This window comes from Caretta caretta, chromosome 2 (genome assembly GCF_965140235.1).
Source record: "Caretta caretta isolate rCarCar2 chromosome 2, rCarCar1.hap1, whole genome shotgun sequence".
Taxonomy (NCBI): Eukaryota; Metazoa; Chordata; order Testudines; family Cheloniidae; genus Caretta; species Caretta caretta.
Window position 1 is genome coordinate 32359412 of NC_134207.1, and position 18795 is coordinate 32378206.

General features: G+C 41.1%; 1 protein-coding gene across 4 annotated transcripts in view; it reads left to right on the forward strand.

Moving 5' to 3' along the window:
* The first annotated feature begins 8916 nt into the window (after nt 1-8916).
* Nucleotides 8917-18795, forward strand: part of SYBU (syntabulin) — an 87805-nt gene continuing 77926 nt past the window's right edge. Inside the window, exon 1 of one of the 4 annotated variants that reach the window (XM_075124971.1) lies at nt 8917-9371. The gene's annotated coding sequence lies outside the window, so the exon portion shown is untranslated. The remainder of the gene's footprint in view (nt 9372-18795) is intronic. The other 3 variants (XM_075124972.1, XM_075124973.1, XM_075124974.1) reach the window with 3 other exon arrangements.

The window sequence follows — 18795 nt, forward strand, 5'->3', positions numbered from 1 at the left end:
CTGGACTCCTTTCCCCTTCATGTTAGTCCCCCAGGGGATCCTACCCATCCGTTCCCTGAGGGAGTCGAAGTCTGCTTTCCTGAAGTCCAGGGTCCGTATCCTGCTGCTTACCTTTCTTCCCTGCGTCAGGATCCTGAACTCAACCAACTCATGGTCACTGCCTCCCAGATTCCCATCCACTTTTGCTTCCCCCACTAATTCTTCCCTTTTTGTGAGCAGCAGGTCAAGAAAAGCTCCCCCCCAGTTGGCTCGTCTAGCACTTGCACCAGGAAATTGTCCCCTACGCTTTCCAAAAACTTCCTGGATTGTCTATGCACCGCTGTATTGCTCTCCCAGCAGATATCAGGAAAATTAAAGTCACCCATGAGAACCAGGGCGTGCGATCTAGTAGCTTCCGCGAGCTGCCGGAAGAAAGCCTCATCCCCCTGGTCCGGTGGTCTATAGCAGATTCCCACCACTACATCACTCTTGTTGCTCACACTTCTAAACTTAATCCAGAGACACTCAGGTTTTTCTGCAGTTTCGTACCAGAGCTCTGAGCAGTCATACTGCTCCCTTACATACAGTGCTACTCCCCCACCTTTTCTGCCCTGCCTGTCCTTCCTGAACAGTTTATAACCATCCATGACAGTACTCCAGTCATGTGAGTTATCCCACCAAGTCTCTGTTGTTCCAATCACGTCATAATTCCTTGACATCACCAGGACCTCCAGTTCTCCCTGCTTGTTTCCAAGGCTTTGTGCATTCGTATATAAGCACCTGAGACCTGCTGATCGCCCATCATTCTCAATATGAGACGAGCCCTCCCCTCACAGACATTCCTGCCTGTGCTTCCTCCAGGTATCCCGCTTTCCCACTTACCTCAGGGCTTTGGTCTCCTTCCCCCGGTGAACCTAGTTTAAAGCCCTCCTCACTAAGTTAGCCAGCCTGCTCGCAAAGATGCTCTTCCCTCTCTTTGTAAAGTGGAGCCCGTCTCTGCCCAGCACTCCTCCTTCATGGAACACCATCCCATGGTCAAAGAATCCAAAGCCTTCTGTCCGACACCACCTGCATAGCCATTCGTTGACTTCCACGATTCGACGGTCCCTACCCAAGCCTTTTCCTTCCACGGGGAGGATGGACGAGAACACCACTTGCGCCTCAAACTCCTTTATCCTTCTTCCCAGAGCCACGTAGTCCGCAGTGATCCACTCAAGGTCATTCTTGGCAGTATCATTGGTGCCCACGTGGGGAAGCAGGAAGGGGTAGTGATCCGAGGGCTTGATGAGTCTCGGCAGTCTCTCCATCACATAGCGAATCTTAGCCCCCAGCAAGCAGCAGACTTCTCGGTTTTCCCGGTCAGGGCGGCAGATAGATGACTCAGTCCCCCGGAGGAGAGAGTCCCCGACCGCCACCACCCGCCTCCTTCTCGTGGGAGTGGTGGTCGTGGAACCCCCCATCTCAGGACAGTGCATCTCATGCCTTCCAACCAGTGGAGTCTCCTTCTGCTTTCTCCCCCCAGACATATCATCTGGTCCACTCTCCGCAATGGTACAAGTGGAGAGAACATGAAAGCGGTTAGTTACCTTCTTCTTCTGGAGGTCACATGTTGCCAAGCTTTTTCACTGGCCTCTTGGCTCCGCTGTGCAACCTGCTCTAAATCTTTAGAGCTTTGTGCCCGTAGAAGCATATCCTGACTTTTGTCCAGAAAATCCTCCGTTTCTCGTATGCAACGCAGGGTCGTTATCTGTTGCTCCAGACCTTAAATCTTCTCTTCCAATATGGAGACCAGCTTGCACTCTGTACAGACAAAGTCGCTTCTGTCCTGTGGAAGACAGACCAACATGGCACATCCAGTGCAGGTCACAACAGCTGAACCCCCCCCCTTCCATATCACCTTCCTACTATGAGCTTCCTCAGAGAAGCTGGCAAGATGTAAGCCTCGCTGGGCTCACTCCAGGCGAACTCCCAGGCAAACTCCTGCTGTGTGCTGCTCTGCTGTTCCCCGCTGCTCAGCTGGTTCGCCACCGCTCAGCTGGTTCGCAAAGCTCTGGCTATTTTTAAACAGCCAGGCTTCCCTGAAACAAACAGACAGACAGCCCCAGTGCCCACCCCCTGCAGGCTACCAGCCAATCAGGCACTCACTCAGGCTCTCACACTGCCCTCCCAGCAAACACACACTTGATGGACCTGTCCTCCATGAACTTATCTAGTTCATTTTTTTTTTTAACTGTCTTCAGTTTTGATCTTCACCCTGGCAAAGAGTTCCACAGATTTATTGTGGGTTGTGTGGAAAAACCTTTTAATTTGTTTTAAAACTGCTGCCTAGTCTTTTCATTGGGTGACCACTGGTTCTTGTGTTATGTGAAGCAGTAAATAATACTTTATTCACTTTCTGCATGCTTTCTATTCCCACTCTTTATTCACTTTCTCAGATTTCATGGGGAAGGGCTTATTTCACGGTCCATAACATGTTTTTCACTGCCATGAAATTGATAGGGCCCCTACACATAGATGAGCCAGATTGGTTTCCAGCTATGCATTTGTCAGTGTTCAGTTGAAGCCTAGGGGCCTTGGCATGAGCTGGCACCTGGTCTGCCAGTGTCACATATATTACTCTCCTTTAATTCTATATTAAATGAGTCTTGTATCAGTCACTCCATTATTTTGCCTGGGATTGATGTAAGAATGACCTAGGTCATTCTTACTTCTGGAACTTTCCTGGTCTTCCAAGACTTATTGAAAATCAACATAAATGATCCAGTGAGCTTCTTGGCCAGCTCTTTCAAAACTGTTGGATGCAAGTTACCTGGGCCTGCTGATTTTTAAAACGTCTAACTTTAACTGCTGTTTAACATCCTCTCGAGATCCTAGTGGAATGGAAAGAATATCATATGATATGACTATATCATCTGGGTTTTTTCCCAAATAGAGAACAAAAATATTTATTGAACACATCTGCTTTTTCTGCATTATTACTGATTAATTCTACCACTTCCATTTAGTAATCGTCCAATAGCATTGTTAGGATTCTTTTTGTTCCTAATATACAAAAACACTCATTATTCTTAAGTCTGCTGGTCATAGACTTCTTCTTGTGTCCCTTTGCTTTTCAAAAAATATATATTATAGCGCCTTCACGTCCCCTGTAAACCAGGTCATGGATTCCATTGAGAAGCAGGCTACCTACAGGTTAGGTGCAGGGATGTTCAGCGTTGCAATGCCTAATTCCCTTTGTGGATCTAGCCTGAAGTGCACAGCAATGGAAAGGGCCCATAGAAATTCTGTTACTATGGTAATAGCAGTGCTGTTGCACAGCTTGTTTTATTTGCAGTGCTGCAACAAGAGCCTTGGTAGGGTATATGTGATGTTTTCTACCCACATAGCTCATGCCTTTCACAGACAAGTAGAGAATCCTTTTTTCGCCCCCTGTTCATGCCATGCTCCAACTTTGTTGGAGTGGTGTGTAGCCATATATTTTTTAGCGGTTTGAATATTGGTGTCTAGATAGTTTGGTTATGGGTGGAATGCAAGTGACTAAGGCACCAATCCTAAAAATCCATATACTTGATTTTACTACCATGAATATTCCCATTGCTGCCTTAAGACATCTAAGTACACAGTACCTTATCCAGCTAGCTTTGTGAAATTCTTTATAAAACAATGTCCAACTTAATCTTAAACTATGAAAACTGTTAGAAAAGTATAAGCATACTGTATTTTACCAAAGATTCCACATTTCTGGAATAAACAAGGAGTTGAGTTAATAGGACTACTCAGGATAGGCAAGTTATCCACCCCCGCACAAGCGTTTGGTGGATCAGGGCCTAAGGGAGAAGGACAGGCAGGCAGATGGCAATGTACCATTTCATTTAAAATGTTTTTTCCTCCACCAAAATTTTGAGTAAACCCAAAGCACTGAAAACTGTCCTATACTGGTTTCCCTTAGCGATGGGCCCTGTCAGTGGCATATCTGCTTCTGTGAAAGGCATTCCATGAAAGAGCCTTTTTCACTATCCCCTTGTGTACTGCATACAGGAGCTGCTCTAATGATCAGTAAGGCTGGAATCAGGGGACTGCTGCACTCACCCTTCCTCACATGAATACTTAACTCCACAGACACTCTCAAATTTCAGCTACCCAGCCAAGGGCTCCACAATGCCCACACCTCACCGCTCCCAGACAGAACACCTGCTACATATGTGTTCCCATCACCAGGCCATCTGTTAGCCAGCCCAGGGTCACCCCTCTTGGGGCTCATGATGGGAAAGCATCTGTGGGGAGGGGGGTTTCTCGCCCCCCTCCCACCACCCTGGCACACAAGCCACAGGGCTGGCTCTGCACCCTAACAGCAGCTGCAGCCCCCACTCATCCCACTCCCAGCCAGGTGCTGCTGGGGTGGGATGGGACTGCTCCATGAAGGCAACAAGGTGAGCAGGACCTGGTGAAGGTGGCACTGGCTGCAGGCCCATGGTCCCATAGCCCCTCATGGCAGGGGAGGTAGGGCTGTGGGCCATGAGGAAGTGTCTGGAGGTGAAGGCCTGAGCTATGGGGTGGAGAGGCTGGAAAGGGAGGACTATAGGGATGTGGGATTGTGGGGTGGGGGATACCTGCATGCTCCATTCCTCTGCTAGAGGTACAGTCCTCCAGAGGCCTAAAATGGCCAGGAGGAAATACTGACCAATCAAGAACCCGCAGGCTATTTAAGAAGGCTTGCCTGCTTTTGCTCAGGGCAGAGCTGGGTGAGACTGGGACTGAAGAGGAGCTACTTGGGGCTAACCCTGATCCAGGCCCAAGCCTAAGCCAGGGCCTTGCCCTAAGCGCTGCAACTAGGTGCTTCAATTTTGAAGGTACCCCCCCACACATTCCTTTGTTTTAAGGTTCAAATAGCCAAATCCCAAATTGCTATTTTGTTACTGGTTTAGAGACTGACATCAAGCTTATGGCACTGGCTACCCTGCCCCAGGACCAAACCCTATAGACCAAGGCAGGGAGTAGCTGCAGTACCAGGTGTGGCCCTGAAGGGGACACTACAGAGCAGCCCTGCCTGCCACAGACTTCTGCACAACTCACGCCAGCAGGTTGCTCCAATGCACTTTCACCAGTGCAGAAACACTGCTTCACCCTGTCCTTTGCTTTGGCCCAGGAGAGTCAAGACAGCACTACAAACCCTTACATTATTCCTAATTACATTTATTTATAAAACATTTGTTTCCACAAAATTTCTTATTAGCTGGATCTGAGTGTATTATTTATCATTACAATTTTTGTATTCTGTTTACATGTTCAGTTCTTTGGGCCTATATTACATATAAATAGCCCTTTGAATATATAGTTTCATTTTTTAAATTGGACCTCCTTATTTTTGAGCATAGTCTCTGTGACCAAAACATGCCATTTAACTCTGCTAACTAAGGCTGGCGCTCAGAACATTATGGTGACCAGAGTTTACCTGCTATAAAGATAAATGAGCAAGTGGTGTGCAATATTATGCTATTCTACATCCTGTGAGGTGCTAAGCATCCTCAATTCCTCTGCTATATTCATGTGTACAGGCAGTTTCATTTGCCATTGTCATCAATCTTGCACCTTCCACAGAAACAAAATGTATAAGACTAGAATTCTGGGTTATATCCATTAAGACTAGTGGTAGTTACATACATTCATCTCATACACTTCAATGACAGAATGGGTTTAACTCAGGCAATTTAGCAAATTTTCCCCTCATAATAATGTGAGTTGCCAGACTTAACTTTGTAATTCCTTACTAAACTGTTTTGATAAAGTTGTTGCCTAAAGTAGGAGATATGCTTTCAGCCAGTACAAACTATGATCCATAAAGTGACATTGACATAGTCAGTGAATAATGCTGTTTAATGATTTGTCTACTCTGTCCTTGGTACTGAAATGTAAAACGGTGAGTTTCTCTGGGTGAACAGATATTGTGGTTTAGTATGTGCACAAGTAACAGGATTGATTTCTCGTCCTGGTGAATTCCTGTGATATGCAGCATTTAGAAGTGTATTTCCTGATACTTTCTGTGGTCAGGAGTCAATTAATTAAAGCCAATTGCTTGGATCATAGTAAGTTCATCTATTTCACCTATTTATTTTATCATGTTGTATGGGAAGACTTTGGCAAACCAGTACAGTGCCTGAAACCACTATGGCTTATTGCTAAAAACAGCCAGGTCAGCAGGCTGTAAATTGGCCATTCAGCAGGCTTAGCTTAACCAAGGCAGGAGGGGAGGGGGGTCTTTGGGTACCACAGAGGGCAGCTTGACCCCACATCCTTCCTGATAAGAATTGTGTTGAAGTGGCTGATACATTTTAGAAGAGCAGGATGTGCCCCAGGAATGTCTATTGGGGCCTCAAGGCTGCAAACTCTGGAAAAACCCACACCTAGTTAATTGATTAATCAGAAGGAACCTCTTGCTTGACTATTGAAACTGCTTACTGAACAAGTATTCTTTAAGGGACATGTCATTCTATTACTAATGTATAAATAAGGGGGAAAAGTTTGAGGTAGTTGGACTCTTTTTGGATTCTCCCTCTGGATACATCTTGCAGTCTCCACCACCAGACGGAAGATTTGGACACCAGAAGCCTGCCGCTGTGTCACTCAAGAGCCACACTCAGCTTTGGTAATTATCAAGGGATGGGGTGTTTTTACTAACCTTCTGTGGAGGTGCTTGAGACTCAGTAAAGTTTAGCTTTAAGTGAAAGCACTCTTGTGTTGTCCTGTTTGTGCCTGCCATCTATCGATCGGAGGGCTGTGTCTCCCCTGATTTATTTCCTGACACCATCTCGCACAGAGTAAAAGTTACCAAGAGCTTTGGGTTGAAAGAACCCCAGGTAACTGTGCTAAACAGCAATGAGAAGAAACCACTGTATTGCAGTTCACAGAAGCTCATTAATATTTGGTCTCTAAATCTCTGATTGCACCTTTGACTTTCATCATTTCCAGATTGGTTTTTCTCTTTTCCCTCCCTGTTTTAAAAACTGCTGGTGCTGGTTGATTGTGCTACAGCACTGTTTCTAGCAGTTACCATGTCACCATACAACAAGCCAAAAAAAACCACACAAGAAACTAGATATTTTTGAAAGGCAAAAAGCTACAACTTCTAGTAACAGTCAGAATGTGCTGAGTGTACAGAAATAGCCCAGGATAATTTCACCTCTATTGATCAGAAAGAGCCCCTTACAGCTAATTACTCTACAAGAATACCAAGGAGTAAAACAGTACTTCTCCCCATCTAAACTCGTCCATTTGGATATACACAAGACAAAATGTAATAGTTTTCTTCAGCTGCAGGAAATTCTGTTCTCTACTTTGGCTAAGCACTGTGGTAGTTCCTGATTTTGTTGTGGGGCTTAAAATAAATTATGTATGTTATGGCCAGGTTATTGTTATCTAGGGGTAATTGACAGTCTGTTTTAATAGTATACTTTTAAGAGTGTGTCAGGGTTATACAGAGCATGGGATATGGCTCTTTTGTTACAGAGTAGTACACCAAATTCAAATATATAAACTAGCTGCTCAGGCAATGATATATTCAGAGAAGATGAGCTAATTCAAAGAGGTCGTTTACACAGACCTCTGAGGTTTTGATCTGGGGCCAGAGCCTAGGCTCTGAGACTCGCCCCCACTCTGGATTTCAGCCTGTGCTTCAGGCCAAGCCTGAATATCTACACTGCTATTTTTAGCCACACAGCCTAAGCCCTGTGAGTCCAAGTCAGTTGACCCAGGCCTGTGGGTTACCCCAGGTCTTTTTGCTGTGTAGACATACCCCCAATCATTTCTTGACCCATGTGACCAAATGGGAGTCCTAGGTACAACTCTAGAAGAGTAAACCTCGGACTCTGAGGGATGCCATCTTGGTAGTAGATGAAATATAGTGGGCTTAAGGGTCAGAGTAAGAGAAACACAGACCCCAAGATTCAAGTCAATAAGATAGTGGTGAAGATAACCATTACCACTGTGGAGGGAAGGTAATGTAATTGATATCCTGAGAGAGGGCTCAAGATGGCTGAGTGAGAAGCTGAGAGCCAAGTGGGGAAACAAGCTGTGGCTGGCAGATGGCCTGCAGCAGTAGAATGAAGGGGGAGCAGGAGGCGTGAGACAGCCACACAACTTGATGGCAGAAAGACTATGTAGAGGGGCACCCAATGAGTCCAAAGACAACAGAGATCTACAAAAGGTCCACAGGTCAATAATTAATTTCCCTGCAGAAGAGTGATGGACTAGAAGAGCAATTGAGGTACTAGGTCTGAGAACCCCACAGAGCACAGCTGCACTGCCTCTCAGGGCTGAGCGATCTGTTACTGTAACTACCTTTCTGTGACTTTCCTTTCTGTGAGACTTACTGAAGACCCCTTTTTCTTACTAGGAGTTGGTGAATATTTATTGGGAATCAAGCAAAGGTTAGAGTCTATAAGGAGCTAGTGCCCAGAGAACCAGCAGTGCTTATACAGTGTACATGACTTAATCTGTAAAAGAGACTGTTCTTTCATGACATGCAAAGACAGATCCTGCAGTGGGACTGGTTATAGTATGTTTCCCAGCACTTTGCTTTGTTTAGTATTAAATTACATAAGCCTTGTGGCTTTCACCACTTTCTTTCAAAGACTATTCCACAGTCATTGATATCACTATAAAGAACATTTTCCTAATATTCAAACTACATTTTTCTTGGCTTAATTTCATCCCATTACTCCTCCTCATGTGCCTTTTTCATTCTAAGCAATTTCTCCCTTTTTAGAGGGTGCATAGTATTCCAGTATTAATAGAATTCTGCATTGTCTGAGTCAGATGTCTCAGTTTCAGACTGTCGAACACTATGATTGACATATACATCTAAGAAGAGGGGTGGGATTATTTCAATATTGACATTTATGTTCATAGCATTTGGAATGTGTTTTGCAGGAGCAATCTTTGAAAGGGCAGTAAGCACTAGTATAACCAGGAGTTTCCAATCCTTTGGATTCATTTATTCATGCCTCTGGCTGGTTTTTGTCCATGCTCCATGAATGGGTTAGGCACGGGCGGGGTATTTTTATATCAGGATATTTGACTAGGAGCACTTTGTCAGATCAGATCAGTGCTCAGTGAGGTAGCAGAAGCAGAGATACAAACTACAGTTTTACCATTAGCATTTTGCTTAGAACAAAGGGGCAGTTCAGCAGCACAGGACTTACTTACTGTGTGTTTTGCTGGTTTCTGTTTCGGAGGATAGTCACGACGATTGTGCACTCGGGTTCATTTAAACCTCCTATTGCTTCATCCTTTGAGTCCAGACCAAGAAGGAGGTTACCTGTGCTATTCATTTGCCCAGCCAGGATTCTCTGGAAAGACAGTACCATCTTATTTCTTCTCCTCTTTTCCAAAGGCAAGTCTTTTCTTCTTTCAAGTTTCAGAGAGGTTTATTCTTTCTATTTTATTCAGATTGTAGGATCAAATTCTGCTTGCCTTACATGAATAAAGCCATCAGAATTTGTCCCAAGAATCATTACTTAAAAGATTAAGAAAAATATTGTTTGTGGGAGGAAAATTATTTGGTCATCTTTCACATTCATAGCTCCAGAAGAATATTCAAATTATCAAGAAATCAGCATGTTTTATTTGAGTCAGTGTCATAAAAATGGCAATCATCTAATGTGACAATAATCCCTACATTATAATTTTCAATACTACAGTCTTTTTAAAATTTCAGAAAAACTGCTTTGTTACTATTCATTCAAAATATCTTTATGATGTGACTGATAAATAGATATGCTACATGGTGCAAGTTACTGTTACTAGTGCTCGTTAGCCAAACAGTAATTATGAATCTGCCTGCAGTTTCTTTAAAAAATCTTCATTTTTGATCTCTTTATTTAGCTTAAAATATTTGCACCAGGACATAGCTTGGCATAAAAGGTCTCAAAACACTTAAACTTAAAAACTTGTTTTGGTTGAAAGAATTTGGTCAGTTTTCGACAATAGAAATAGGGTTTTTTTTGTTTATCGGTTTCTTTTGTTTAATTGTAGGTATTTGTAAAAATTTTCTATTCAAAACTGCACATTTTTTAAATGAGTGTCTAATCTTTAGTTTAAAAATGAAAAATAAATATAAAGGGAGAAATTCAAGTTAATTTCTAAAAGTGCCAACCTAACGGTGTAATTGGCAGAGCAATGCACTTTTGGTGGGAGATGTGGAGTCAAGAGCTATGGCAAATCTTTTGCTCCTGGGGCCTTCCTGGAAAATAGTCTTTCAGTTGTGAGGAGGTGGCATGTACAATATACATTTCTTTTTAACATTACCAGACTTGGGAATATTCAGAAGCTCGTTGATGTTTGCTTTTTCCTTTGGCCTCATGCTACCATGCTGTGAAGGGAAGAGGGAGATAAGTGTGTTTAAGTGGAGGGAAAAAACTATGGTCTTGAATAAAGGGTGGGCAACATCTTTATGGATAGATGTCCTGGTTTATCACGTTAATAATTTAGGTACGCTATCTTTTCAACCTTTCGCAAATGCTTTTACATTTTCCATGCTGCCTTCACAGGAAAAATGGCTAGCAATATACATTTTTGAAAAACGAAAGCTGAAATTCTCCTTTACAGTTCTAATTCCTCCAACTCTGGTAGGCCCTCAGTTATGGGTTTTATTGGGCCAAATTCAAATTCTACCCTTGCTCACTTCATACCTAGCACCACTGAAATCAATGTAATTCAGGGTAGAATTTGGCCTCGAGGACCAAAATTTTATTCATATAGGTGAGTACAATTTCATTTGACATAAATAGGAATTGTATATGCGTATGAGAGAGGCTGCATATTATATGGAGTCATTCCTCTGGCAGTGGGTTAATGTTTTTTTTAGCATGAACTGTCAGTTTATTTTTTTTTGTGAGTTGTCCAGATCCTCAGCATTACTTTAATTCCTTATTAAATTCAATTTTGATGCATTCAGTGCTGACAAAATTGCACTGGAAAAGTCTGACTATGCAACATATCAAAATAAGGGTTCTTTATGCATTCTGACAGGTTTCAGAGTAACAGCCGTGTTAGTCTGTATTTGCAAAAAGAAAAGGAGTACTTGTGGCACCTTAGAGACTAACCAATTTATCTGAGCATAAGCTTTCGTGAGCTACAGCTCACTTCCACAGTATGCATCCGATGAAGTGAGCTGTAGCTCACGAAAGCTTATGCTCAAATAAATTGGTTAGTCTCTAAGGTGCCACAAGTACTCCTTTTCTTTATGCATTGTTACCCTAACTGAAATTTTAAATGAGTACACTGTGTTCATAAATGATCATTTTATCTACATTTTGTTTCTATGATGTTGTTTAAAGAAGTTAATGAGTCCTTGGAATGAGTTTAAATGTGACTGATTTTTCCATAGGTAAAGTGTTTTCCTATCTTAAACTGGGTATGGGACATCTGGCCAGATTCACTTTTACTGGTGTAATTTGCACTTCGCTGCACCAGACTAGTCTGTTGCACACTGGTGGATTCACCTGAATGGTGATAATGCCCCAAAATACTTTTCCTGGGGGTTTCTGCCTGGGAAGGACACGTTTACTCTCTGCCAGGATTTTGTAGGAGCTCCACTGGGTGGAGGCTGCTCAGGAGATGCACTGTGTCAACACATCCTTTGTTGTCCTGGACGCACCTCTTTCATGGTGATGGTGCCCATTTTGGGGACTGTATTGGTTACAATGGCAGGCCATCTGTCAAAAGAAAAGTTCCAGATGCCTTGTGCTATCACAACCCATGCTCTGACTGGACTTTCTGGTGCTAGGATCCTCTGCTAGGGTCTACATTGATGGAAGTCAACACAAACCCTGGGTAAATCCAGCTCATGATATTTTGTAGGTACCACTGAAGAATGACATAATAACCCATAAAAACTGACTTAATTTTTATTTATTTTTAAAAGAAAAAATTAATATTTTGTGCATAAGAGTATGAACTCCTTTCATTTTGAGGAGTTCCAACTTTACTAATCTTAATTTATTAAAATCTGCATCACCTTTCTGAAGTAGGCAAGCATTATTTTCATTTTACTGGTAGGTAAACTAAGGCACAGAGATACTAAGTTATTTCCTCAAGGGTCACAAAACATGTAAATGGTAGAGGCAGGAATAAAATACAGGAGTCCTTCTTGCCACCTGTCTACTCTAGCCACTAAAGAAAATTTCCTCTCGTCATTGAGATACACAAGTTATTAAAGTTAATAGCATATATTCATAGAATCCAAGGCCAGAAGGGAGCATTGTGATCATCTAGTCTGACCTCCTGTATAACATAGGCCATAGAACTTCCCCAAAATAATTCCTAGAGCAAATCTTTTAGAAAAAACATCCAATCTTGATTTTAAAATTGTCAGTGACGGAGAATCCACCACGATCCTTGGTAGATTGTTCCAATGGTTAATTACTCTCACTGTTAAAAATGTATGACTTATTTTCAGTCTGAATATGTCTAGCTTCAACTTCCAGCCATTGGATCATGTTGTACCTTTCTCTGCTATACTGAAGAGCCAATTATTAAATATTTGTTCCCATGTAGATACTTATAGACTGTAATCAAGTCACCCTTTACCCTTCTCTTTGTTAAACTAAATAGATTGAGTTTTTTGAGTCAACCACTATAAGGCATGTGTGCTAATTCTTTAATCATTCCTGTGGCTCTTCTCTGAACCCCCTCTGCAATCTATCAATATCCTTCTTAACTTGAGGGCACCAGAAACTCTGTGTATTAGTTTTAACTCTGTCTCTGTGTGTATTAATACTATAAACTCTGTGTATATTCATAGGCGCCAACTTACTCAGATCCCGGGGGCTGCTCAACCCTAAGCCCTGCCCCCACTCCACCCCTTCCTTCAAATCCCCACCCCTGCCCCACCCAGCCTCTTCCTGTCCCTGCTCCATCCCACACCCTCAACCCCTTCCCCCTAGTACCCAAGTCACTTCTTCCTGCCCCCACCCCTCCCCCTCCTCCCCAGCACCTCCTGCATGCCACTGAACAACTGATCGCAGTGGGCAGGAGACACTGGGAGAGAGCGGGAGGAGCTGATTGGCAGGGCTGCCAGGAGGCACTGGTGGGGAGGTGTTTATCTGCGTGGTTGCTGCTGGGTGCTGAGCACCCACTATTTTTTTTTCCTGTGGGTGCTCCAGCCCCAGAGCACCCACGGAGTCAAACTATAAACTATATAGTTTATAAACTATAAACTGTGTATAGTATTGACATTCGTTAATTATGAACAGTGATTGTTAATTTTAAGTCTGCCTAATCTAGCAATATTCTTATACTGTACACAAAAGATAAACATTTTCAAAAAGATATCTATCTTTCTTTTACATGAAGCATTTTAAACATTTGTAGTATATATGGATCACTTCTTCTATCACCTGTGGGGAGAGAACATAGCCGCCACTTTACATAGCCACCATAGGGACCATGAGGAACTCAACTAACCCTGTTTCCAGTGCTCAGCCCAAGTAGTTGGGCTCAGTGCTAGTAGCTTAGAGGATGGGGAAGGAAATGAATCCTTCATAGCAAGTGGTAGAATAGTAACAGTCTGTGTGGCCTCTATTCCAGCATTAGGAAGTTCTTGATCAGCTAGTCCCAGTTTCATTCTGAGGGTTCACACCCTCTCCACAACAGAACCACAGCGGTTTCACTGGAGGCCAGGTTCTCTGGGTTTGGAATTGAGGGCCTGAAAATCTCCCATGGACTTCAATAGGGCTTGGATCAATCTGTAAGTAAAGTAACCTCTAATGCAAACCAACAGTTGGTGATACACAACAGTTGAAAGAAGTCATGCACTGACAGGGTTTTCAAGTGACGTTATTGGAGGTATGCTTTTCAAAAAAATCAAATCACAGTTGATGCATTAACAGCGGATAAGGTAAAGGAGAAATCTTCCTTTTAGCAGGAAGAACTCAATATAAATTCAGCTATGAAACTGATGCCAATTAAACTTGTTAAATGTTCTGTCTGGGAAGGGCACTGGCAGCACAGAACATAATCATCTTGAAGCAGGAATGTTAATACGGGTCACTAGTGGAGTTACAATAGGCATTGAGATTATATATACAGAATTTGGTTATTTTGCTCCACAGCTATCTACTTCTCATAGATTCTCACCCTGAAGAGCTAGTCAGTGTGCAGGAATTAATGGCAATTAGAGTCATGTTTATAAATACCAGCACTAAATATTCAATCATATATGTAATTAATAACCACATTAAGTCACTAGTGTGCGACCATGGATGCAGAAATTTGCAAATAAGGAACTGATTTTCCTCTAACTTACACCTGTGTGCATTGAGTGTTACACAAGTGTAAAATTGATATAAATCAGAGGAGCATCAGATCCAAAGAGTTCATAATTGCTTCTCAATGGATACTTTCACCCTGGTTAATACTTAGAGCCAAATTCTCTGCTGGCATAACTGCGGTAAAGTCAATGGACTACGCAAGCAGAAAATTTGACCCTTAGTTTTTAATCTTCTTTAGGAAAATGTGGAATTTGATGGAGAATCATTTTGCAAATTGTTTGTTTAGATTTTTCAGTCTTTGGGAAATCTTTGTCACTGTATACTGAAAACTAAACAATAACAAATTAAAGTATCTGCGTATGATGAGACATTATGTCAAGGACAAGCTTCAGCGCTCTCTCTCTTCTTCTCAGACGCTGTAAGCGCATAGGGGCATAATGATCTGGAATGTACATCCTGGAAAAGGCACTGTACATCATTTGCAGCTATGCACATCTATTAAGGCTGAATTAAACATTTTGACTTTTAAACAAACATATGACTGCCATAACATGCATAGTAGTGGCCAGGTGAATTCCTGAGACTGAGAATGCATCCACTGATATCATCAATGAATATTGTTAGGGTGCAAAAACATGGGTTAAGCAAAATAAATATTCAGTTTCCAAACAATGGAAAGCTAGTAAAATCCACATATTTTAAAATATTTTGTTATATCTTAGAGGAAGAATTTTTAAAATCAAAGTTTTAAAATCAAAATTTAAAACTATTTTGAAACTTAAATATTTGGCGTTAATACTTTTTGCAGCAGCCAAGCTTTAATACCACTGGTTTTACATTAGAGCAGGGGAATGAGAACTGGAACTTTTGAGGCCTGATTCTCCATTCTGGTTGTGCTCCACTCCATACACACACAGTGAGGGGAAGTAAAGCTGGGGATGTGAATACTGTCTAACATTAAACAGAGTTAAATAAGCTTCAGGATTTGGTATATAGAGACTTCTGCCTGCTTAGTACTATGGCAAACACACTATTATATATTTTAACTTAAAGAAAAGAAGGAAAAACACTGAAAGCATTGGAAATGTAAAGTATTGAGTAAGGCTTTCATTTTGACCACATCCCTTGTTCCCTTTCCCTTTTAGCTGGAGAGTTTTTAGAAGGAACAAAACCCTTGTTTGACAGTCTCTTAGTTGGTATCAAAGGTGGTACTAGCGGCCCTCTGGAGTAAGAGAGAAGAAGTTAATTGAGATGGGCTGGACCTTTGTTGATGTCGTTAAAGTCCCATCCAGTTTTATCCCAGGGGGTGTTTTGGATTCAGAGGCAGCTGGTAGAGGAGAAGATTTCATATGGGTCCTTCTCGTTGGCCAAATCTGATCAGGATTTATTTCAGGATTGGGACGAAGAAGGTCCAGGATCCCAAAAGACAGTGGAGTTGGAAGCCATGATGGTGAAACTCACTCCAGTAGCTACCATTTGTTCTTCCACCTTTTCTCCCCAAAGTCTCTTTCTTAAAGAACTTAATAAGGGAGTGTTGGGTGGAATAGTCCACCCCCTTATTATTTTGTCCATTCATTACGCTTAATATTCGACAAACTAATTTTGGTTTATTAATTGCCAGATTTACATTTTTTTTGTTTACTAAGCAAGATTTTAACACAGTTTTTGAGTTAATTAGTAGGCCTTTTTGTTTAAACTAATTTAGTTTTTCTGTCTTTTTTGTACTTTACTTTTTATTAACATTTATGATTATAGGTTATTGTGACTTTTTTTTATGAATTTCTACATACTTTTTATAGTTGAGTTTATAAATGAGGGTAAATTTGTCATCCTAATTATAACAGCACCCAGTACAAGTTAGAGTAGGCTCAGAGTTGCTCTAAATTGCATCCACCTTCACAGACACACTACAGGAGCCGGGAATAGCCACTTCAGACATGCCCCATTTTCACTGGCAGTACTTTCGATCCTTTGTGATAGGAAGATGCATGTCAGAACTAATACTGGCTTTATACCACCAAAGGATTTCCCTTATGCCAGATGAATTTCCTGGTGACTGGTTTTCCTGGCTTTATGGCCCTTTTATGCTGGTGGGGCAGTGGAAACAGAACACAGAAGAACAAAATACCAGGTGCCACTGACTCACAGTGTGATCTTGGGGAAATCACTTGATTTTAGTCTGTGCCTCAGGTTAGTCATTTTTAAAATTAATATCATAATATTTATCAACTTCCTAGGAGTACTAAATGAGACTAAATTAATACAAGCAATATGCTTTGAGATCTTTGAAAGAATGATACCACAAGAGAAAAGTATTTTTAGCTTCAAGTGATGTTATGATCATATGTATAACACAGTATTTCATTTATGATTTATATAGCACATTGTCAATACAGGATCAAGAAAGCAATGCTATTTTAACATGTTTGCTGTTTCCTCTAAAGTTATTTATTGAGCTTTCATACCTGAGTATATGGATACATGAAAGTTTAGCAGGAAACAGCTTGATATAATTAATTGATTTATCCAATTCAAATTGCAGAAGCATTGTTTTGGTATACAGAATGTTTTCCTTTTCCATATGTTCTGCTGCTTAGACCAGAATTTTAATTGAATTAAATGGTTTTTATGCAAAACTAGTAAAACTCCTATAAATTAATACATAGACTTACATTTAGCTCATTTTCTATATTAGAACTTTAGAAAAGGACTGTCAAGGAGTTTGAAAATTCATCTGCAATGCTATTACAGTTTGACAATGTTTAGAAGTGCCTAATGATTATTTAAATACTGATTGTATCAAGGTTGGTTCTATTCACATTGATCTTTTACATTCTTTATCATTCCTAGGCATATATATTTACATACAGCAAAATATACTTATGTACCACTTACTAAAGTAATAAAAGTTATCTCACTCTCCTTATTTTGGCATTACCCATGTCATTACAGTAAAAGGTTTGTCTGCATTTTCACAAGTGTCCTCATTTCAGTATTCAGAGAAACAGCCGTGTTAGTCTGTATTCGCAAAAAGAAAAGGAGTACTTGTGGCACCTTACTTCATCGGATGCATGAGCTGTAGCTCACGAAAGCTTATGCTCAAATAAATTGGTTAGTCTCTAAGGTGCCACAAGTACTCCTGCTCATTTCAGTAGTTTTACATTTTATATTATGACATTTTCTCTATTCATATGCACCAAATAAAACAAACTAAAGAGCTGGTACAGTTAATATATTTAAGAGTGAACATGTGTAAATAGAGTCAGTTTTGACCTAAATAAAAAGGGACCTTGTGCATACTTCATAGAAATTATTCATGGTAGGTGCAGGATTGATTTTTGCAGTACGCACTTTTTGTTTTGTCACTGTTCCACTTCATGACATTACAACATAAAAACTGTACTATGTTTTGCTTCCTCTCTTTCCTCCCTTGGAACAACTTTTGGCCAGTGATGTGGGGCTGCAGATATGCTGGTGGGGAGGGAATAGCAAGGTAGGCCAGTTCAAAGTCCACCAGATTTCTTTCTTCACATGAAAACTACAGTTATGGCATTTTAAAATACTGCATGTGGCTACTCACACAAGTTTTAAACTGTTTGTTTTTAAATAAAAATTCTATTTTTGCCTTTCATGTTCATTGTCTTATGAACAAGAATTTATGCCCAAAAGATGCTTAACTCCACCCCCACCCCCACCCCCAAAAAGACAAAGACTCAATCAGTTTTCTTTGGATTTCAGAACCCCATCCTCTTGATTCTTGGTCTCTGTTTCTGGCTTTCTTGTACCATCTCCTCAGTACAAAATTCAGGAGCTCTCTTTCACCATCAACTCTGTTGCCAAGAGTTGGCATTACTGTCTTAAAGGATGTCACTCTTTAAGCAGCCTCTACAGGGTGCTAAAGAAGTAGTCTGCATCATGATTACATGGACTATATTGTTCATCTCCAAATGCAAACTAAACCAAGCATTGTTAAAATTGTCCCATTTTAACATTATCTCATCTTTTCACATCATTCTCTCATCACTCCAAAACTGTTTCTTCCTGTTCTTTCATATTTAAAAGGCTTCCTGTCAATATGAGCAAATAACATAAAGTTTCTATACTTGTCAAGATGCAACCATATGCAATTCTATGTAAAGTTAACATTCTCCCATGTTAAAGATAAATCTGCACAGCTGCCTACCTGTATGCAAGTATAAAGGTGATTTGAAAAACAAGTCTTTGTGTTGTAAGAGCTTGATAAAAACTGTTTAGGACTAGAATATAAATACAGATTTCCCTTATATTTTTACTTTTTAAAGTGAACTTACTTCTCATAGACGGTACCAGATTGAAATCCTGTATTTATCCACAGAACAGGTACAACAGACTATGTTTTTTAGGGTAGTGACTGTCATTAATTACATGGTATACAGCACTTAGCACCATGGGGCCCTCATTCTGTCTGGGGTCTTTGGGGCTACTATAAACAAAATAATAACAAGGGCAGCGGCATTACTGTCTTCACCCATGTTGCCCTCTAGTGTCCTTAAGCCTGTTCTATAGAATT